This window comes from Ursus americanus, chromosome 29 (assembly GCF_024610735.1).
Source record: "Ursus americanus isolate L20-20 chromosome 29, mUrsAme1.1.p, whole genome shotgun sequence".
Classification (NCBI taxonomy): Eukaryota; Metazoa; Chordata; class Mammalia; order Carnivora; family Ursidae; genus Ursus; species Ursus americanus.
In genome coordinates, this window is record NC_142155.1 from 37,583,645 (window position 1) to 37,607,172 (window position 23,528).

Sequence of the window (23,528 nt, forward strand, 5' to 3'; positions counted from 1 at the left end):
GTCTGAACCCTTCCCTCAACCCGGCGGTTTTGCTAGCAGGAGTTCAAGCCCAACGAACACAGCCCGGAGACCACTGGGGCAAAAAAGTCTTCCGACGAACAATAGGTGCTTGCTGTGGAACACCTACCCCAAGTGGGGGTAGCCAACTCAACAAAATGCCACACACCCAGGTGTAAGAAACAACATTGCCCAGGCATGGTCTAAGCCCCTCACCTCGTCCCTGTGCTTTGTGGAGCCGGAGGGACACCCAAGGCCCACGGCCCTGAGACCCCTTTGCAAAAAGCCGGCTTCCCACGGAAACAGTTTTCCTGAGGTGCAGACCCTATCCCAAGTGGTTGTGGCAAGGTAAAGCAAATGCCCTCCACTTCTCTGGAAGAAACCACAGTGCCCAGCCATGTTCTAAGCCCTCCCATCCTCCCTGGGCTTCTGGCAGCAGGAGTGAATAGAGAGGAGCAGAGCACTGGGACCCGTTTGACAAAAACCGGCTTCCCACGCTAAAGTCTTTCTCCACGTGCAGACATGCTCCCAGGTGCCTGTGGCAAGGGGAAGGAAATGCCATACCCTGACCTGGAAGAGACCACAGGGCCCAGGCACAGTCTGAACCCTTCCCTCAACCCGGCGGTTTTGCTAGCAGGAGCACAACCCCAACGAACACAGCCCGGAGACTCCTGGGGCAAAAACGGCTTTCGACGAACAATAGGTGCTTGCTGTGGAACACCTATCCCAAGTGGGGGTAGGCAGCTCAACAAAATGCCACACACCCAGGTGTAAGAAACAACATTGCCCAGGCATGGTCTAAGCCCCTCACCTCGTCCCTGTGCTTTGGGGAGCCGGAGGGACACCCGAGGCCCACGGCCCTGAGACCCCTTTGCAAAAAGCCGGCTTCCCATGGAAACAGTTTTCCTGAGGGGCAGACCCTATCCCAAGTGGTTGTGGCAAGGTAAAGCCAATGCCCTCCACTTCTCTGGAAGAAACCACAGTGCCCAGGCATGTTCTAAGCCCTCCCATCCTCCCTGGGCTTCTGGCAGCAGGAGTGAAAAGAGAGGAGCAGAGCACTGGGACCCGTTTGACAAAAACCGGCTTCCCACGGGAAAGTCTTTCTCCACGTGCAGACATGCTCCCAGGTGCCTGTGGCAAGGGGAAGGAAATGCCATACACTGACCTGGAAGAGACCACAGGGCCCAGGCACAGTCTGAACCCTTCCCTCAACCCGGCGGTTTTGCTAGCAGGAGTTCAACCCCAACGAACACAGCCCGGAGAACCCTGGGGCAATAACGGCTTCCGACGAACAATAGGTGCTTGCTGTGGAACACCTATCCCAAGTGGGGGTAGCCAGCTCAACAAAATGCCACACACCCAGGTGTAAGAAACAACATTGCCCAGGCATGGTCTAAGCCCCTCACCTCCTCCCTGTGCTTTGGGGAGCCGGAAGGACACCCGAGGCCCACGGCCCTGAGACCCCTTTGCAAAAAGCCGGCTTCCCACGGAGACAGTTTTCTTGTGGTGCAGACCCTATCCCAAGTGGTTGTGGCAAGGTAAGGCAAATGCCCTCCACTTCTCTGGAAGAAACCACAGTGCCCAGGCATGTTCTAAGCCCTCCCATCCTCCCTGGGCTTCTGGCAGCTGGAGTGAATAGAGAGGAGCAGAGCACTGGGACCCGTTTGACAAAAACCGGCTTCCCACGGGAAAGTCTTTCTCCACGTGCAGACATGCTCCCAGGTGCCTGTGGCAAGGGGAAGGAAATGCCATACACTGACCTGGAAGAGACCACAGGGCCCAGGCACAGTCTGAACCCTTCCCTCAACCCGGCGGTTTTGCTAGCAGGAGTTCAACCCCAACGAACACAGCCCGGAGAACCCTGGGGCAAAAACGGCTTCCGACGAACAATAGGTGCTTGCTGTGGAACACCTATCCCAAGTGGGGGTAGCCAGCTCAACAAAATGCCACACACCCAGGTGTAAGAAACAACATTGCCCAGGCATGGTCTAAGCCCCTCACCTTGTCCCTGTGCTTTGGGGAGCCGGAGGGACACCCGAGGCCCACGGCCCTGAGACCCCTTTGCAAAAAGCCGGCTTCCCACGGAGACAGTTTTCCTGAGGTGTAGACCCTCTCCCAAGTGGTTGTGGCAAGGTAAAGCCAATGCCCTCCACTTCTCTGGAAGAAACCACAGTGCCCAGCCATGTTCTAAGCCCTCCCATCCTCCCTGGGCTTCTGGCAGCAGGAGTGAAAAGAGAGGAGCAGAGCACTGGGACCCGTTTGACAAAAACCGGCTTCCCACGGGAAAGTCTTTCTCCACGTGCAGACATGCTCCCAGGTGCCTGTGGCAAGGGGAAGGAAATGCCATACACTGACCTGGAAGAGACCACAGGGCCCAGGCACAGTCTGAACCCTTCCCTCAACCCGGCGGTTTTGCTAGCAGGAGTTCAACCCCAACGAACACAGCCCGGAGAACCCTGGGGCAATAATGGCTTCCGACGAACAATAGGTGCTTGCTGTGGAACACCTATCCCAAGTGGGGGTAGCCAGCTCAACAAAATGCCACACACCCAGGTGTAAGAAACAACATTGCCCAGGCATGGTATAAGCCCCTCACCTCGTCCCTGTGCTTTGGGGAGCCGGAAGGACACCCGAGGCCCACGGCCCTGAGACCCCTTTGCAAAAAGCCGGCTTCCCACGGAGACAGTTTTCTTGAGGTGCAGACCCTATCCCAAGTGGTTGTGGCAAGGTAAGGCAAATGCCCTCCACTTCTCTGGAAGAAACCACAGTGCCCAGCCATGTTCTAAGCCCTCCCATCCTCCCTGGGCTTCTGGCAGCTGGAGTGAATAGAGAGGAGCAGAGCACTGGGACCCGTTTGACAAAAACCGGCTTCCCACGGGAAAGTCTTTCTCCACGTGCAGACATGCTCCCAGGTGCCTGTGGCAAGGGGAAGGAAATGCCATACACTGACCTGGAAGAGACCACAGGGCCCAGGCACAGTCTGAACCCTTCCCTCAACCCGGCGGTTTTGCTAGCAGGAGCACAACCCCAACGAACACAGCCCGGAGACTCCTGGGGCAAAAACGGCTTCCGACGAACAATAGGTGCTTGCTGTGGATCACCTATCCCAAGTGGGGGTAGCCAGCTCAACAAAATGCCACTCCCCCAGGTGTAAGAAGCAACATTGCCCAGGCATGGTCTAAGCCCCTCACCTCGTCCCTGTGCTTTGGGGAGCCGGAGGGACACCCGAGGCCTACGGCCCTGAGACCCCTTTGCAAAAAGCCGGCTTCCCACGGAAACAGTTTTCTTGAGGTGCAGACCCTATCCCAAGTGGTTGTGGCAAGGTAAAGCCAATGCCCTCCACTTCTCTGGAAGAAACCACAGTGCCCAGGCATGTTCTAAGCCCTCCCATCCTCCCTGGGCTTCTGGCAGCTGGAGTGAAAAGAGAGGAGCAGAGCACTGGGACCCGTTTGACAAAAACCGGCTTCCCACGGGAAAGTCTTTCTCCTCGTGCAGACATGCTCCCAGGTGCCTGTGGCAAGGGGAAGGAAATGCCATACACTGACCTGGAAGAGACCACAGGGCCCAGGCACTGCCTGAACCCTTCCCTCAACCCGGCGGTTTTGCTAGCAGGAGTTCAAGCCCAACGAACACAGCCCGGAGACCACTGGGGCAAAAAAGGCTTCCGACGAACAATAGGTGCTTGCTGTGGAACACCTACCCCAAGTGGGGGTAGCCAACTCAACAAAATGCCACACACCCAGGTGTAAGAAACAACATTGCCCAGGCATGGTCTAAGCCCCTCACCTCGTCCCTGTGCTTTGGGGAGCCGGAGGGACACCCGAGGCCCACGGCCCTGAGACCCCTTTGCAAAAAGCCGGCTTCCCACGGAAACAGTTTTCCTGAGGTGCAGACCCTATCCCAAGTGGTTGTGGCAAGGTAAAGCAAATGCCCTCCACTTCTCTGGAAGAAACCACAGTGCCCAGCCATGTTCTAAGCCCTCCCATCCTCCCTGTGCTTCTGGCAGCAGGAGTGAATAGAGAGGAGCAGAGCACTGGGACCCGTTTGACAAAAACCGGCTTCCCACGCTAAAGTCTTTCTCCACGTGCAGACATGCTCCCAGGTGCCTGTGGCAAGGTGAAGGAAATGCCATACCCTGACCTGGAAGAGACCACAGGGCCCAGGCACAGTCTGAACCCTTCCCTCAACCCGGCGGTTTTGCTAGCAGGAGCACAACCCCAACGAACACAGCCCGGAGACTCCTGGGGCAAAAACGGCTTCCGACGAACAATAGGTGCTTGCTGTGGAACACCTATCCCAAGTGGGGGTAGCCAGCTCAACAAAATGCCACTCCCCAGGTGTAAGAAGCAACATTGCCCAGGCATGGTCTAAGCCCCTCACCTCGTCCCTGTGCTTTGGGGAGCCGGAGGGACACCCGAGGCCTACGGCCCTGAGACCCCTTTGCAAAAAGCCGGCTTCCCACGGAAACAGTTTTCTTGAGGTGCAGACCCTATCCCAAGTGGTTGTGGCAAGGTAAAGCCAATGCCCTCCACTTCTCTGGAAGAAACCACAGTGCCCAGGCATGTTCTAAGCCCTCCCATCCTCCCTGGGCTTCTGGCAGCTGGAGTGAAAAGAGAGGAGCAGAGCACTGGGACCCGTTTGACAAAAACCGGCTTCCCACGGGAAAGTCTTTCTCCACGTGCAGACATGCTCCCAGGTGCCTGTGGCAAGGGGAAGGAAATGCCATACACTGACCTGGAAGAGACCACAGGGCCCAGGCACAGTCTGAACCCTTCCCTCAACCCGGCGGTTTTGCTAGCAGGAGTTCAAGCCCAACGAACACAGCCCGGAGACCACTGGGGCAAAAAAGTCTTCCGACGAACAATAGGTGCTTGCTGTGGAACACCTACCCCAAGTGGGGGTAGCCAACTCAACAAAATGCCACACACCCAGGTGTAAGAAACAACATTGCCCAGGCATGGTCTAAGCCCCTCACCTCGTCCCTGTGCTTTGTGGAGCCGGAGGGACACCCAAGGCCCACGGCCCTGAGACCCCTTTGCAAAAAGCCGGCTTCCCACGGAAACAGTTTTCCTGAGGTGCAGACCCTATCCCAAGTGGTTGTGGCAAGGTAAAGCAAATGCCCTCCACTTCTCTGGAAGAAACCACAGTGCCCAGCCATGTTCTAAGCCCTCCCATCCTCCCTGGGCTTCTGGCAGCAGGAGTGAATAGAGAGGAGCAGAGCACTGGGACCCGTTTGACAAAAACCGGCTTCCCACGCTAAAGTCTTTCTCCACGTGCAGACATGCTCCCAGGTGCCTGTGGCAAGGGGAAGGAAATGCCATACCCTGACCTGGAAGAGACCACAGGGCCCAGGCACAGTCTGAACCCTTCCCTCAACCCGGCGGTTTTGCTAGCAGGAGCACAACCCCAACGAACACAGCCCGGAGACTCCTGGGGCAAAAACGGCTTTCGACGAACAATAGGTGCTTGCTGTGGAACACCTATCCCAAGTGGGGGTAGGCAGCTCAACAAAATGCCACACACCCAGGTGTAAGAAACAACATTGCCCAGGCATGGTCTAAGCCCCTCACCTCGTCCCTGTGCTTTGGGGAGCCGGAGGGACACCCGAGGCCCACGGCCCTGAGACCCCTTTGCAAAAAGCCGGCTTCCCATGGAAACAGTTTTCCTGAGGGGCAGACCCTATCCCAAGTGGTTGTGGCAAGGTAAAGCCAATGCCCTCCACTTCTCTGGAAGAAACCACAGTGCCCAGGCATGTTCTAAGCCCTCCCATCCTCCCTGGGCTTCTGGCAGCAGGAGTGAAAAGAGAGGAGCAGAGCACTGGGACCCGTTTGACAAAAACCGGCTTCCCACGGGAAAGTCTTTCTCCACGTGCAGACATGCTCCCAGGTGCCTGTGGCAAGGGGAAGGAAATGCCATACACTGACCTGGAAGAGACCACAGGGCCCAGGCACAGTCTGAACCCTTCCCTCAACCCGGCGGTTTTGCTAGCAGGAGTTCAACCCCAACGAACACAGCCCGGAGAACCCTGGGGCAATAACGGCTTCCGACGAACAATAGGTGCTTGCTGTGGAACACCTATCCCAAGTGGGGGTAGCCAGCTCAACAAAATGCCACACACCCAGGTGTAAGAAACAACATTGCCCAGGCATGGTCTAAGCCCCTCACCTCCTCCCTGTGCTTTGGGGAGCCGGAAGGACACCCGAGGCCCACGGCCCTGAGACCCCTTTGCAAAAAGCCGGCTTCCCACGGAGACAGTTTTCTTGTGGTGCAGACCCTATCCCAAGTGGTTGTGGCAAGGTAAGGCAAATGCCCTCCACTTCTCTGGAAGAAACCACAGTGCCCAGGCATGTTCTAAGCCCTCCCATCCTCCCTGGGCTTCTGGCAGCTGGAGTGAATAGAGAGGAGCAGAGCACTGGGACCCGTTTGACAAAAACCGGCTTCCCACGGGAAAGTCTTTCTCCACGTGCAGACATGCTCCCAGGTGCCTGTGGCAAGGGGAAGGAAATGCCATACACTGACCTGGAAGAGACCACAGGGCCCAGGCACAGTCTGAACCCTTCCCTCAACCCGGCGGTTTTGCTAGCAGGAGTTCAACCCCAACGAACACAGCCCGGAGAACCCTGGGGCAAAAACGGCTTCCGACGAACAATAGGTGCTTGCTGTGGAACACCTATCCCAAGTGGGGGTAGCCAGCTCAACAAAATGCCACACACCCAGGTGTAAGAAACAACATTGCCCAGGCATGGTCTAAGCCCCTCACCTTGTCCCTGTGCTTTGGGGAGCCGGAGGGACACCCGAGGCCCACGGCCCTGAGACCCCTTTGCAAAAAGCCGGCTTCCCACGGAGACAGTTTTCCTGAGGTGTAGACCCTCTCCCAAGTGGTTGTGGCAAGGTAAAGCCAATGCCCTCCACTTCTCTGGAAGAAACCACAGTGCCCAGCCATGTTCTAAGCCCTCCCATCCTCCCTGGGCTTCTGGCAGCAGGAGTGAAAAGAGAGGAGCAGAGCACTGGGACCCGTTTGACAAAAACCGGCTTCCCACGGGAAAGTCTTTCTCCACGTGCAGACATGCTCCCAGGTGCCTGTGGCAAGGGGAAGGAAATGCCATACACTGACCTGGAAGAGACCACAGGGCCCAGGCACAGTCTGAACCCTTCCCTCAACCCGGCGGTTTTGCTAGCAGGAGTTCAACCCCAACGAACACAGCCCGGAGAACCCTGGGGCAATAATGGCTTCCGACGAACAATAGGTGCTTGCTGTGGAACACCTATCCCAAGTGGGGGTAGCCAGCTCAACAAAATGCCACACACCCAGGTGTAAGAAACAACATTGCCCAGGCATGGTATAAGCCCCTCACCTCGTCCCTGTGCTTTGGGGAGCCGGAAGGACACCCGAGGCCCACGGCCCTGAGACCCCTTTGCAAAAAGCCGGCTTCCCACGGAGACAGTTTTCTTGAGGTGCAGACCCTATCCCAAGTGGTTGTGGCAAGGTAAGGCAAATGCCCTCCACTTCTCTGGAAGAAACCACAGTGCCCAGCCATGTTCTAAGCCCTCCCATCCTCCCTGGGCTTCTGGCAGCTGGAGTGAATAGAGAGGAGCAGAGCACTGGGACCCGTTTGACAAAAACCGGCTTCCCACGGGAAAGTCTTTCTCCACGTGCAGACATGCTCCCAGGTGCCTGTGGCAAGGGGAAGGAAATGCCATACACTGACCTGGAAGAGACCACAGGGCCCAGGCACAGTCTGAACCCTTCCCTCAACCCGGCGGTTTTGCTAGCAGGAGCACAACCCCAACGAACACAGCCCGGAGACTCCTGGGGCAAAAACGGCTTCCGACGAACAATAGGTGCTTGCTGTGGATCACCTATCCCAAGTGGGGGTAGCCAGCTCAACAAAATGCCACTCCCCCAGGTGTAAGAAGCAACATTGCCCAGGCATGGTCTAAGCCCCTCACCTCGTCCCTGTGCTTTGGGGAGCCGGAGGGACACCCGAGGCCTACGGCCCTGAGACCCCTTTGCAAAAAGCCGGCTTCCCACGGAAACAGTTTTCTTGAGGTGCAGACCCTATCCCAAGTGGTTGTGGCAAGGTAAAGCCAATGCCCTCCACTTCTCTGGAAGAAACCACAGTGCCCAGGCATGTTCTAAGCCCTCCCATCCTCCCTGGGCTTCTGGCAGCTGGAGTGAAAAGAGAGGAGCAGAGCACTGGGACCCGTTTGACAAAAACCGGCTTCCCACGGGAAAGTCTTTCTCCACGTGCAGACATGCTCCCAGGTGCCTGTGGCAAGGGGAAGGAAATGCCATACACTGACCTGGAAGAGACCACAGGGCCCAGGCACTGCCTGAACCCTTCCCTCAACCCGGCGGTTTTGCTAGCAGGAGTTCAAGCCCAACGAACACAGCCCGGAGACCACTGGGGCAAAAAAGGCTTCCGACGAACAATAGGTGCTTGCTGTGGAACACCTACCCCAAGTGGGGGTAGCCAACTCAACAAAATGCCACACACCCAGGTGTAAGAAACAACATTGCCCAGGCATGGTCTAAGCCCCTCACCTCGTCCCTGTGCTTTGGGGAGCCGGAGGGACACCCGAGGCCCACGGCCCTGAGACCCCTTTGCAAAAAGCCGGCTTCCCACGGAAACAGTTTTCCTGAGGTGCAGACCCTATCCCAAGTGGTTGTGGCAAGGTAAAGCAAATGCCCTCCACTTCTCTGGAAGAAACCACAGTGCCCAGCCATGTTCTAAGCCCTCCCATCCTCCCTGTGCTTCTGGCAGCAGGAGTGAATAGAGAGGAGCAGAGCACTGGGACCCGTTTGACAAAAACCGGCTTCCCACGCTAAAGTCTTTCTCCACGTGCAGACATGCTCCCAGGTGCCTGTGGCAAGGTGAAGGAAATGCCATACCCTGACCTGGAAGAGACCACAGGGCCCAGGCACAGTCTGAACCCTTCCCTCAACCCGGCGGTTTTGCTAGCAGGAGCACAACCCCAACGAACACAGCCCGGAGACTCCTGGGGCAAAAACGGCTTCCGACGAACAATAGGTGCTTGCTGTGGAACACCTATCCCAAGTGGGGGTAGGCAGCTCAACAAAATGCCACACACCCAGGTGTAAGAAACAACATTGCCCAGGCATGGTCTAAGCCCCTCACCTCGTCCCTGTGCTTTGGGGAGCCGGAGGGACACCCGAGGCCCACGGCCCTGAGACCCCTTTGCAAAAAGCCGGCTTCCCACGGAAACAGTTTTCCTGAGGGGCAGACCCTATCCCAAGTGGTTGTGGCAAGGTAAAGCCAATGCCCTCCACTTCTCTGGAAGAAACCACAGTGCCCAGGCATGTTCTAAGCCCTCCCATCCTCCCTGGGCTTCTGGCAGCTGGAGTGAAAAGAGAGGAGCAGAGCACTGGGACCCGTTTGACAAAAACCGGCTTCCCACGGGAAAGTCTTTCTCCACGTGCAGACATGCTCCCAGGTGCCTGTGGCAAGGGGAAGGAAATGCCATACACTGACCTGGAAGAGACCACAGGGCCCAGGCACAGTCTGAACCCTTCCCTCAACCCGGCGGTTTTGCTAGCAGGAGTTCAACCCCAACGAACACAGCCCGGAGACCCCTGGGGCAAAAACGGCTTCCGACGAACAATAGGTGCTTGCTGTGGAACACCTATCCCAAGTGGGGGTAGCCAGCTCAACAAAATGCCACACACCCAGGTGTAAGAAACAACATTGCCCAGGCATGGTCTAAGCCCCTCACCTCGTCCCTGTGCTTTGGGGAGCCGGAGGGACACCCGAGGCCCACGGCCCTGAGACCCCTTGGCAAAAAGCCGGCTTCCCACGGAGACAGTTTTCCTGAGGTGTAGACCCTCTCCCAAGTGGTTGTGGCAAGGTAAAGCCAATGCCCTCCACTTCTCTGGAAGAAACCACAGTGCCCAGCCATGTTCTAAGCCCTCCCATCCTCCCTGGGCTTCTGGCAGCAGGAGTGAAAAGAGAGGAGCAGAGCACTGGGACCCGTTTGACAAAAACCGGCTTCCCACGGGAAAGTCTTTCTCCACGTGCAGACATGCTCCCAGGTGCCTGTGGCAAGGGGAAGGAAATGCCATACACTGACCTGGAAGAGACCACAGGGCCCAGGCAGTCTGAACCCTTCCCTCAACCCGGCGGTTTTGCTAGCAGGAGTTCAACCACAACGAACACAGCCCGGAGAACCCTGGGGCAATAACGGCTTCCGACGAACAATAGGTGCTTGCTGTGGAACACCTATCCCAAGTGGGGGTAGCCAGCTCAACAAAATGCCACACACCCAGGTGTAAGAAACAACATTGCCCAGGCATGGTCTAAGCCCCTCACCTCGTCCCTGTGCTTTGGGGAGCCGGAAGGACACCCGAGGCCCACGGCCCTGAGACCCCTTTGCAAAAAGCCGGCTTCCCACGGAGACAGTTTTCTTGAGGTGCAGACCCTATCCCAAGTGGTTGTGGCAAGGTAAGGCAAATGCCCTCCACTTCTCTGGAAGAAACCACAGTGCCCAGGCATGTTCTAAGCCCTCCCATCCTCCCTGGGCTTCTGGCAGCTGGAGTGAATAGAGAGGAGCAGAGCACTGGGACCCGTTTGACAAAAACCGGCTTCCCACGGGAAAGTCTTTCTCCACGTGCAGACATGCTCCCAGGTGCCTGTGGCAAGGGGAAGGAAATGCCATACACTGACCTGGAAGAGACCACAGGGCCCAGGCACAGTCTGAACCCTTCCCTCAACCCGGCGGTTTTGCTAGCAGGAGTTCAACCCCAACGAACACAGCCCGGAGACCCCTGGGGCAAAAACGGCTTCCGACGAACAATAGGTGCTTGCTGTGGAACACCTATCCCAAGTGGGGGTAGCCAGCTCAACAAAATGCCACATACCTAGGTGTAAGAAGCAACATTGCCCAGGCATGGTCTAAGCCCCTCACCTCGTCCCTGTGCTTTGGGGAGCCGGAGGGACACCCGAGGCCTACGGCCCTGAGACCCCTTTGCAAAAAGCCGGCTTCCCACGGAAACAGTTTTCTTGAGGTGCAGACCCTATCCCAAGTGGTTGTGGCAAGGTAAAGCCAATGCCCTCCACTTCTCTGGAAGAAACCCCAGTGCCCAGCCATGTTCTAAGCCCACCCATCCTCCCTGGGCTTCTGGCAGCAGGAGTGAAAAGAGAGGAGCATTGCACTGGGACCCGTTTGACAAAAACCGGCCTCCCACGGGAAAGTCTTTCTCCACGTGCAGACATGCTCCCAGGGGCCTGTGGCAAGAAGAAGGAAATGCCATACACTGACCTGGGAGAGACCACAGGGCCCAGGCACTGCCTGAACCCTTCCCTCAACCCGGCGGTTTTGCTAGCAGGAGTTCAAGCCCAACGAACACAGCCCGGAGACCCCTGGGGCAAAAACGGCTTCCGACGAACAATAGGTGCTTGCTGTGGAACACCTATCCCAAGTGGGGGTAGCCAGCTCAACAAAATGCCACACACCCAGGTGTAAGAAACAACATTGCCCAGGCATGGTCTAAGCCCCTCACCTCGTCCCTGTGCTTTGGGGAGCCGGAGGGACACCCGAGGCCCACGGCCCTGAGACCCCTTTGCAAAAAGCCGGCTTCCCACGGAAACAGTTTTCCTGAGGTGCAGACCCTATCCCAAGTGGTTGTGGCAAGGTAAAGCAAATGCCCTCCACTTCTCTGGAAGAAACCACAGTGCCCAGCCATGTTCTAAGCCCTCCCATCCTCCCTGGGCTTCTCGCAGCAGGAGTGAAAAGAGAGGAGCAGAGCACTGGGACCCGTTTGACAAAAACCGGCTTCCCACGGGAAAGTCTTTCTCCACGTGCAGACATGCTCCCAGGTGCCTGTGGCAAGGGGAAGGAAATGCCATACACTGACCTGGAAGAGACCACAGGGCCCAGGCACAGTCTGAACCCTTCCCTCAACCCGGCGGTTTTGCTAGCAGGAGTTCAAGCCCAACGAACACAGCCCGGAGACCCCTGGGGCAAAAACGGCTTCCGACGAACAATAGGTGCTTGCTGTGGAACACCTATCCCAAGTGGGGGTAGCCAGCTCAACAAAATGCCACACACCCAGGTGTAAGAAACAACATTGCCCAGGCATGGTCTAAGCCCCTCACCTCGTCCCTGTGCTTTGGGGAGCCGGAGGGACACCCGAGGCCCACGGCCCTGAGACCCCTTTGCAAAAAGCCGGCTTCCCACGGAGACAGTTTTCCTGAGGTGTAGACCCTCTCCCAAGTGGTTGTGGCAAGGTAAAGCCAATGCCCTCCACTTCTCTGGAAGAAACCACAGTGCCCAGCCATGTTCTAAGCCCTCCGATCCTCCCTGGGCTTCTGGCAGCAGGAGTGAAAAGAGAGGAGCAGAGCACTGGGACCCGTTTGACAAAAACCGGCTTCCCACGGGAAAGTCTTTCTCCACGTGCAGACATGCTCCCAGGTGCCTGTGGCAAGGGGAAGGAAATGCCATACACTGACCTGGAAGAGACCACAGGGCCCAGGCACAGTCTGAACCCTTCCCTCAACCCGGCGGTTTTGCTAGCAGGAGTTCAACCCCAACGAACACAGCCCGGAGACCCCTGGGGCAAAAACGGCTTCCGACGAACAATAGGTGCTTGCTGAGGAACACCTATCCCAAGTGGGGGTAGCCAGCTCAACAAAATGCCACACACCCAGGTGTAAGAAACAACATTGCCCAGGCATGGTCTAAGCCCCTCACCTCGTCCCTGTGCTTTTGGGAGCCGGAGGGACACCCGAGGCCCACGGCCCTGAGACCCCTTTGCAAAAAGCCGGCTTCCCACGGAAACAGTTTTCCTGAGGGGCAGACCCTATCCCAAGTGGTTGTGGCAAGGTAAAGCCAATGCCCTCCACTTCTCTGGAAGAAACCACAGTGCCCAGGCATGTTCTAAGCCCTCCCATCCTCCCTGGGCTTCTGGCAGCAGGAGTGAATAGAGAGGAGCAGAGCACTGGGACCCGTTTGACAAAAACCGGCTTCCCACGGGAAAGTCTTTCTCCACGTGCAGACATGCTCCCAGGTGCCTGTGGCAAGGGGAAGGAAATGCCATACACTGACCTGGAAGAGACCACAGGGCCCAGGCACAGTCTGAACCCTTCCCTCAACCCGGCGGTTTTGCTAGCAGGAGCACAACCCCAACGAACACAGCCCGGAGACTCCTGGGGCAAAAACGGCTTCCGACGAACAATAGGTGCTTGCTGTGGAACACCTATCCCAAGTGGGGGTAGCCAGCTCAACAAAATGCCACACACCTAGGTGTAAGAAGCAACATTGCCCAGGCATGGTCTAAGCCCCTCACCTCGTCCCTGTGCTTTGGGGAGCCGGAAGGACACCCGAGGCCTACGGCCCTGAGACCCCTTTGCAAAAAGCCGGCTTCCCACGGAAACAGTTTTCTTGAGGTGCAGACCCTATCCCAAGTGGTTGTGGCAAGGTAAAGCCAATGCCCTCCACTTCTCTGGAAGAAACCACAGTGCCCAGGCATGTTCTAAGCCCTCCCATCCTCCCTGGGCTTCTGGCAGCAGGAGTGAAAAGAGAGGAGCAGAGCACTGGGACCCGTTTGACAAAAACCGGCTTCCCACGGGAAAGTCTTTCTCCACGTGCAGACATGCTCCCAGGGGCCTGTGGGAAGGGGAAGGAAATGCCATACACTGACCTGGAAGAGACCACAGGGCCCAGGCACTGCCTGAACCCTTCCCTCAACCCGGCGGTTTTGCTAGCAGGAGTTCAAGCCCAACAAACACAGCCCGGAGACCACTGGGGCAAAAAAGGCTTCCGACGAACAATAGGTGCTTGCTGTGGAACACCTATCCCAAGTGGGGTTAGCCAGCTCAACAAGATGCCACACACCCAGGTGTAAGAAACAACATTGCCCAGGCATGGTCTAAGCCCCTCACCTCGTCCCTGTGCTTTGGGGAGCCGGAGGGACACCCGAGGCCCACGGCCCTGAGACCCCTTTGCAAAAAGCCGGCTTCCCACGGAAACAGTTTTCCTGAGGTGCAGACCCTATCTCAAGTGGTTGTGGCAAGGTAAAGCAAATGCCCTCCACTTCTCTGGAAGAAACCACAGTGCCCAGCCATGTTCTAAGCCCTCCCATCCTCCCTGGGCTTCTGGCAGCAGGAGTGAAAAGAGAGGAGCAGAGCACTGGGACCCGTTTGACAAAAACCGGCTTCCCACGGGAAAGTCTTTCTCCACGTGCAGACATGCTCCCAGGTGCCTGTGGCAAGGGGAAGGAAATGCCATACACTGACCTGGAAGAGACCACAGGGCCCAGGCACAGTCTGAACCCTTCCCTCAACCCGGCGGTTTTGCTAGCAGGAGTTCAAGCCCAACGAACACAGCCCGGAGACCCCTGGGGCAAAAACGGCTTCCGACGAACAATAGGTGCTTGCTGTGGAACACCTATCCCAAGTGGGGGTAGCCAGCTCAACAAAATGCCACACACCCAGGTGTAAGAAACAACATTACCGAGGCATGGTCTAAGCCCCTCACCTTGTCCCTGTGCTTTGGGGAGCCGGAGGGACACCCGAGGCCCACGGCCCTGAGACCCCTTTGCAAAAAGCCGGCTTCCCACGGAGACAGTTTTCCTGAGGTGTAGACCCTATCCCAAGTGGTTGTGGCAAGGTAAACCCAATGCCCTCCACTTCTGTGGAAGAAACCCCAGTGCCCAGCCATGTTCTAAGCCCTCCCATCCTCCCTGGGCTTCTGGCAGCAGGAGTGAAAAGAGAGGAGCAGAGCACTGGGACCCGTTTGACAAAAACCGGCTTCCCACGGGAAAGTCTTTCTCCACGTGCAGACATGCTCCCAGGTGCCTGTGGCAAGGGGAAGGAAATGCCATACCCTGACCTGGAAGAGACCACAGGGCCCAGGCACAGTCTGAACCCTTCCCTCAACCCGGCGGTTTTGCTAGCAGGAGTTCAACCCCAACGAACACAGCCCGGAGACCCCTGGGGCAAAAACGGCTTCCGACGAACAATAGGTGCTTGCTGTGGAACACCTATCCCAAGTGGGGGTAGCCAGCTCAACAAAATGCCACACACCCAGGTGTAAGAAACAACATTGCCCAGGCATGGTCTAAGCCCCTCACCTCGTCCCTGTGCTTTGGGGAGCCGGAGGGACACCCGAGGCCCACGGCCCTGAGACCCCTTTGCAAAAAGCCGGCTTCCCACGGAGACAGTTTTCCTGAGGTGTACACCCTCTCCCAAGTGGTTGTGGCAAGGTAAAGCCAATGCCCTCCACTTCTCTGGAAGAAACCACAGTGCCCAGCCATGTTCTAAGCCCTCCCATCCTCCCTGGGCTTCTGGCAGCAGGAGTGAATAGAGAGGAGCAGAGCACTGGGACCCGTTTGACAAAAACCGGCTTCCCACGGGAAAGTCTTTCTCCACGTGCAGACATGCTCCCAGGTGCCTGTGGCAAGGGGAAGGAAATGCCATACACTGACCTGGAAGAGACCACAGGGCCCAGGCACAGTCTGAACCCTTCCCTCAACCCGGCGGTTTTGCTAGCAGGAGTTCAACCCCAACGAACACAGCCCGGAGACTCCTGGGGCAAAAACGGCTTCCGACGAACAATAGGTGCTTGCTGTGGAACACCTATCCCAAGTGGGGGTAGGCAGCTCAACAAAATGCCAAACACCCAGGTGTAAGAAACAACATTGCCCAGGCATGGTCTAAGCCCCTCACCTCGTCCCTGTGCTTTGGGGAGCCGGAGGGACAGCCGAGGCACACGGCCCTGAGACCCCTTTGCAAAAAGCCGGCTTCCCACGGAAACAGTTTTCCTGAGGTGCAGACCCTATCCCAAGTGGTTGTGGCAAGGTAAGGCAAATGCCCTCCACTTCTCTGGAAGAAACCACAGTTCCCAGCCATGTTCTAAGCCCTCCCATCCTCCCTGGGCTTCTGGCAGCAGGAGTGAATAGAGAGGAGCAGAGCACTGGGACCCGTTTGACAAAAACCGGCTTCCCACGGGAAAGTCTTTCTCCACGTGCAGACATGCTCCCAGGTGCCTGTGGCAAGGGGAAGGAAATGCCATACACTGACCTGGAAGAGACCACAGGGCCCAGGCACAGTCTGAACCCTTCCCTCAACCCGGCGGTTTTGCTAGCAGGAGCACAACCCCAACGAACACAGCCCGGAGACTCCTGGGGCAAAAACGGCTTCCGACGAACAATAGGTGCTTGCTGTGGAACACCTATCCCAAGTGGGGGTAGCCAGCTCAACAAAATGCCACACACCCAGGTGTAAGAAGCAACATTGCCCAGGCATGGTCTAAGCCCCTAACCTCGTCCCTGTGCTTTGGGGAGCCGGAGGGACACCCGAGGCCTACGGCCCTGAGACCCCTTTGCAAAAAGCCGGCTTCCCACGGAAACAGTTTTCTTGAGGTGCAGACCCTATCCCAAGTGGTTGTGGCAAGGTAAAGCCAATGCCCTCCACTTCTCTGGAAGAAACCACAGTGCCCAGGCATGTTCTAAGCCCTCCCATCCTCCCTGGGCTTCTGGCAGCAGGAGTGAAAAGAGAGGAGCAGAGCACTGGGACCCGTTTGACAAAAACCGGCTTCCCACGGGAAAGTCTTTCTCCACGTGCAGACATGCTCCCAGGTGCCTGTGGCAAGGGGAAGGAAATGCCATGCACTGACCTGGAAGAGACCACAGGGCCCAGGCACTGCCTGAACCCTTCCCTCAACCCGGCGGTTTTGCTAGCAGGAGTTCAAGCCCAACGAACACAGCCCGGAGACCACTGGGGCAAAAAAGGCTTCCGACGAACAATAGGTGCTTGCTGTGGAACACCTATCCCAAGTGGGGGTAGCCAGCTCAACAAAATGCCACACACCCAGGTGTAAGAAACAACATTGCCCAGGCATGGTCTAAGCCCCTCACCTCGTCCCTGTGCTTTGGGGAGCCGGAGGGACACCCGAGGCCCACGGCCCTGAGACCCCTTTGCAAAAAGCCGGCTTCCCACGGAAACAGTTTTCCTGAGGTGCAGACCCTATCCCAAGTGGTTGTGGCAAGGTAAAGTAAATGCCCTCCACTTCTCTGGAAGAAACCACAGTGCCCAGCCATGTTCTAAGCCCTCCCATCCTCCCTGGGCTTCTGGCAGCAGGAGTGAAAAGAGAGGAGCAGAGCACTGGGACCCGTTTGACAAAAACCGGCTTCCCACGGGAAAGTCTTTCTCCACGTGCAGACATGCTCCCAGGTGCCTGTGGCAAGGGGAAGGAAATGCCATACACTGACCTGGAAGAGACCACAGGGCCCAGGCACAGTCTGAACCCTTCCCTCAACCCGGCGGTTTTGCTAGCAGGAGTTCAAGCCCAAAGAACACAGCCCGGAGACCCCTGGGGCAAAAACGGCTTCCGACGAACAATAGGTGCTTGCTGTGGAACACCTATCCCAAGTGGGGGTAGCCAGCTCAACAAAATGCCACACACCCAGGTGTAAGAAACAACATTGCCGAGGCATGGTCTAAGCCCCTCACCTTGTCCCTGTGCTTTGGGGAGCCGGAGGGACACCCGAGGCCCACGGCCCTGAGACCCCTTTGCAAAAAGCCGGCTTCCCACGGAGACAGTTTTCCTGAGGTGTAGACCCTATCCCAAGTGGTTGTGGCAAGGTAAACCCAATGCCCTCCACTTCTGTGGAAGAAACCCCAGTGCCCAGCCATGTTCTAAGCCCTCCCATCCTCCCTGGGCTTCTGGCAGCAGGAGTGAAAAGAGAGGAGCAGAGCACTGGGACCCGTTTGACAAAAACCGGCTTCCCACGGGAAAGTCTTTGTCCACGTGCAGACATGCTCCCAGGTGCCTGTGGCAAGGGGAAGGAAATGCCATACCCTGACCTGGAAGAGACCACAGGGCCCAGGCATAGTCTGAACCCTTCCCTCAACCCGGCGGTTTTGCTAGCAGGAGCACAACCCCAACGAACACAGCCGGAGACTCCTGGGGCAAAAACGGCTTCCGACGAACAATAGGTGCTTGCTGTGGAACACCTATCCCAAGTGGGGGTAGGCAGCTCAACAAAATGCCACACACCCAGGTGTAAGAAACAACATTGCCCAGGCATGGTCTAAGCCCCTCACCTCGTCCCTGTGCTTTGGGGAGCCGGAGGGACACCCGAGGCCCACGGCCCTGAGACCCCTTTGCAAAAAGCCGGCTTCCCACGGAGACAGTTTTCCTGAGGTGCAGACCCTATCCCAAGTGGTTGTGGCAAGGTAAAGCAAATGCCCTCCACTTCTCTGGAAGAAACCACAGTGCCCAGCCATGTTCTAAGCCCTCCCATCCTCCCTGGGCTTCTGGCAGCAGGAGTGAAAAGAGAGGAGCAGAGCACTGGGACGCGTTGGACAAAAACCGGCTTCCCACGGGAAAGTCTTTCTCCACGTGCAGACATGCTCCCAGGTGCCTGTGGCAAGGGGAAGGAAATGCCATACACTGACCTGGAAGAGACCACAGGGCCCAGGCACAGTCTGAACCCTTCCCTCAACCCGGCGGTTTTGCTAGCAGGAGTTCAACCCCAACGAACACAGCCCGGAGACCCCTGGGGCAAAAACGGCTTCCGACGAACAATAGGTGCTTGCTGTGGAACACCTATCCCAAGTGGGGGTAGCCAGCTCAACAAAATGCCACACACCCAGGTGTAAGAAACAACATTGCCCAGGCATGGTCTAAGCCCCTCACCTCGTCCCTGTGCTTTGGGGAGCCGGAGGGACACCCGAGGCCCACGGCCCTGAGACCCCTTTGCAAAAAGCCGGCTTCCCACGGAGACAGTTTTCCTGAGGTGTACACCCTCTCCCAAGTGGTTGTGGCAAGGTAAAGCCAATGCCCTCCACTTCTCTGGAAGAAACCACAGTGCCCAGCCATGTTCTAAGCCCTCCCATCCTCCCTGGGCTTCTGGCAGCAGGAGTGAATAGAGAGGAGCAGAGCACTGGGACCCGTTTGACAAAAACCGGCTTCCCACGGGAAAGTCTTTCTCCACGTGCAGACATGCTCCCAGGTGCCTGTGGCAAGGGGAAGGAAATGCCATACACTGACCTGGAAGAGACCACAGGGCCCAGGCACAGTCTGAACCCTTCCCTCAACCCGGCGGTTTTGCTAGCAGGAGTTCAACCCCAACGAACACAGCCCGGAGACTCCTGGGGCAAAAACGGCTTCCGACGAACAATAGGTGCTTGCTGTGGAACACCTATCCCAAGTGGGGGTAGGCAGCTCAACAAAATGCCACACACCCAGGTGTAAGAAACAACATTGCCCAGGCATGGTCTAAGCCCCTCACCTCGTCCCTGTGCTTTGGGGAGCCGGAGGGACACCCGAGGCCCACGGCCCTGAGACCCCTTTGCAAAAAGCCGGCTTCCCACGGAAACAGTTTTCCTGAGGTGCAGACCCTATCCCAAGTGGTTGTGGCAAGGTAAAGCAAATGCCCTCCACTTCTCTGGAAGAAACCCCAGTGCCCAGCCATGTTCTAAGCCCTCTCATCCTCCCTGGGCTTCTGGCAGCAGGAGTGAAAAGAGAGGAGCAGAGCACTGGGACCCGTTTGACAAAAACCGGCTTCCCACGGGAAAGTCTTTCTCCACGTGCAGACATGCTCCCAGGTGCCTGTGGCAAGGGGAAGGAAATGCCATACACTGACCTGGAAGAGACCACAGGGCCCAGGCACAGTCTGAACCCTTCCCTCAACCCGGCGGTTTTGCTAGCAGGAGTTCAAGCCCAACGAACACAGCCCGGAGACCCCTGGGGAAAAAACGGCTTCCGACGAACAATAGGTGCTTGCTGTGGAACACCTATCCCAAGTGGGGGTAGCCAGCTCAACAAAATGCCACACACCCAGGTGTAAGAAACAACATTGCCCAGGCATGGTCTAAGCCCCTCACCTCGTCCCTGTGCTTTGGGGAGCCAGAAGGACACCCGAGGCCCACGGCCCTGAGACCCCTTTGCAAAAAGCCGGCTTTCCACGAAGAGAGTTTTCTTGAGGTGCAGACCCTATCCCAAGTGGTTGTGGCAAGGTAAGGCAAATGCCCTCCACTTCTCTGGAAGAAACCACAGTGCCCAGCCATGTTCTAAGCCCTCCCATCCTCCCTGGGCTTCTGGCAGCAGGAGTGAAAAGAGAGGAGCAGAGCACTGGGACCCGTTTGACAAAAACCGGCTTCCCACGGGAAAGTCTTTCTCCACGTGCAGACATGCTCCCAGGTGCCTGTGGCAAGGGGAAGGAAATGCCATACCCTGACCTGGAAGAGACCACAGGGCCCAGGCACAGTCTGAACCCTTCCCTCAACCCGGCGGTTTTGCTAGCAGGAGCACAACCCCAACGAACACAGCCCGGAGACTCCTGGGGCAAAAACGGCTTCCGACGAACAATAGGTGCTTGCTGTGGAACACCTATCCCAAGTGGGGGTAGCCAGCTCAACAAAATGCCACACACCCAGGTGTAAGAAGCAACATTGCCCAGGCATGGTCTAAGCCCCTCACCTCGTCCCTGTGCTTTGGGGAGCCGGAGGGACACCCGAGGCCTACGGCCCTGAGACCCCTTTGCAAAAAGCCGGCTTCCCACGGAAACAGTTTTCTTGAGGTGCAGACCCTATCCCAAGTGGTTGTGGCAAGGTAAAGCAAATGCCCTCCACTTCTCTGGAAGAAACCACAGTGCCCAGCCATGTTCTAAGCCCTCCCATCCTCCCTGGGCTTCTGGCAGCAGGAGTGAAAAGAGAGGAGCAGAGCACTGGGACCCGTTTGACAAAAACCGGCTTCCCACGGGAAAGTCTTTCTCCACGTGCAGACATGCTCCCAGGTGCCTGTGGCAAGGGGAAGGAAATGCCATACACTGACCTGGAAGAGACCACAGGGCCCAGGCACAGTCTGAACCCTTCCCTCAACCCGGCGGTTTTGCTAGCAGGAGTTCAACCCCAACGAACACAGCCCGGAGAACCCTGGGGCAATAATGGCTTCCGACGAACAATAGGTGCTTGCTGTGGAACACCTATCCCAAGTGGGGGTAGCCAGCTCAACAAAATGCCACACACCCAGGTGTAAGAAACAACATTGCCCAGGCATGGTCTAAGCCCCTCACCTCGTCCCTGTGCTTTGGGGAGCCAGAAGGACACCCGAGGCCCACGGCCCTGAGACCCCTTTGCAAAAAGCCGGCTTCCCACGAAGAGAGTTTTCTTGAGGTGCAGACCCTATCCCAAGTGGTTGTGGCAAGGTAAGGCAAATGCCCTCCACTTCTCTGGAAGAAACCACAGTGCCCAGCCATGTTCTAAGCCCTCCCATCCTCCCTGGGCTTCTGGCAGCAGGAGTGAAAAGAGAGGAGCAGAGCACTGGGACCCGTTTGACAAAAACCGGCTTCCCACGGGAAAGTCTTTCTCCACGTGCAGATATGCTCCCAGGTGCCTGTGGCAAGGGGAAGGAAATGCCATACCCTGACCTGGAAGAGACCACAGGGCCCAGGCACAGTCTGAACCCTTCCCTCAACCCGGCGGTTTTGCTAGCAGGAGCACAACCCCAACGAACACAGCCCGGAGACTCCTGGGGCAAAAACGGCTTCCGACGAACAATAGGTGCTTGCTGTGGAACACCTATCCCAAGTGGGGGTAGCCAGCTCAACAAAATGCCACACACCCAGGTGTAAGAAGCAACATTGCCCAGGCATGGTCTAAGCCCCTCACCTCGTCCCTGTGCTTTGGGGAGCCGGAGGGACACCCGATGCCTACGGCCCTGAGACCCCTTTGCAAAAAGCCGGCTTCCCACGGAAACAGTTTTCTTGAGGTGCAGACCCTATCCCAAGTGGTTGTGGCAAGGTAAAGCAAATGCCCTCCACTTCTCTGGAAGAAACCACAGTGCCCAGCCATGTTCTAAGCCCTCCCATCCTCCCTGGGCTTCTGGCAGCAGGAGTGAAAAGAGAGGAGCAGAGCACTGGGACCCGTTTGACAAAAACCGGCTTCCCACGGGAAAGTCTTTCTCCACGTGCAGACATGCTCCCAGGTGCCTGTGGCAAGGGGAAGGAAATGCCATACACTGACCTGGAAGAGACCACAGGGCCCAGGCACTGCCTGAACCCTTCCCTCAACCCCGGCGGTTTTGCTAGCAGGAGTTCAAGCCCAACGAACACAGCCCTGAGACCACTGGGGCAAAAAAGGCTTCCGACGAACAATAGGTGCTTGCTGTGGAACACCTATCCCAAGTGGGGGTAGCCAGCTCAACAAAATGCCACACACCCAGGTGTAAGAAACAACATTGCCCAGGCATGGTCTAAGCCCCTCACCTCGTCCCTGTGCTTTGGGGAGCCGGAGGGACACCCGAGGCCCACGGCCCTGAGACCCCTTTGCAAAAAGCCGGCTTCCCACGGAAACAGTTTTCCTGAGGTGCAGACCCTATCCCAAGTTGTTGTGGCAAGGTAAAGTAAATGCCCTCCACTTCTCTGGAAGAAACCACAGTGCCCAGCCATGTTCTAAGCCCTCCCATCCTCCCTGGGCTTCTGGCAGCAGGAGTGAAAAGAGAGGAGCAGAGCACTGGGACCCGTTTGACAAAAACCGGCTTCCCACGGGAAAGTCTTTCTCCACGTGCAGACATGCCCCCAGGTGCCTGTGGCAAGGGGAAGGAAATGCCATACACTGACCTGGAAGAGACCACAGGGCCCAGGCACAGTCTGAACCCTTCCCTCAACCCGGCGGTTTTGCTAGCAGGAGTTCAAGCCCAACGAACATAGCCCGGAGACCCCTAGGGCAAAAACGGCTTCCGACGAACAATAGGTGCTTGCTGTGGAACACCTATCCCAAGTGGGGGTAGCCAGCTCAACAAAATGCCACACACCCAGGTGTAAGAAACAACATTGCCGAGGCATGGTCTAAGCCCCTCACCTTGTCCCTGTGCTTTGGGGAGCCGGAGGGACACCCGAGGCCCACGGCCCTGAGACCCCTTTGCAAAAAGCCGGGTTCCCACGGAGACAGTTTTCCTGAGGTGTAGACCCTATCCCAAGTGGTTGTGGCAAGGTAAACCCAATGCCCTCCACTTCTGTGGAAGAAACCCCAGTGCCCAGCCATGTTCTAAGCCCTCCCATCCTCCCTGGGCTTCTGGCAGCAGGAGTGAAAAGAGAGGAGCAGAGCACTGGGACCCGTTTGACAAAAACCGGCTTCCCACGGGAAAGTCTTTGTCCACGTGCAGACATGCTCCCAGGTGCCTGTGGCAAGGGGAAGGAAATGCCATACACTGACCTGGAAGAGACCACAGGGCCCAGGCACAGTCTGAACCCTTCCCTCAACCCGGCGGTTTTGCTAGCAGGAGTTCAACCCCAACGAACACAGCCCGGAGACCCCTGGGGCAAAAACGGCTTCCGACGAACAATAGGTGCTTGCTGTGGAACACCTATCCCAAGTGGGGGTAGGCAGCTCAACAAAATGCCACACACCCAGGTGTAAGAAACAACATTGCCCAGGCATGGTCTAAGCCCCTCACCTCGTCCCTGTGCTTTGGGGAGCCGGAGGGACACCCGAGGCCCACGGCCCTGAGACCCCTTTGCAAAAAGCCGGCTTCCCACGGAAACAGTTTTCCTGAGGGGCAGACCCTAT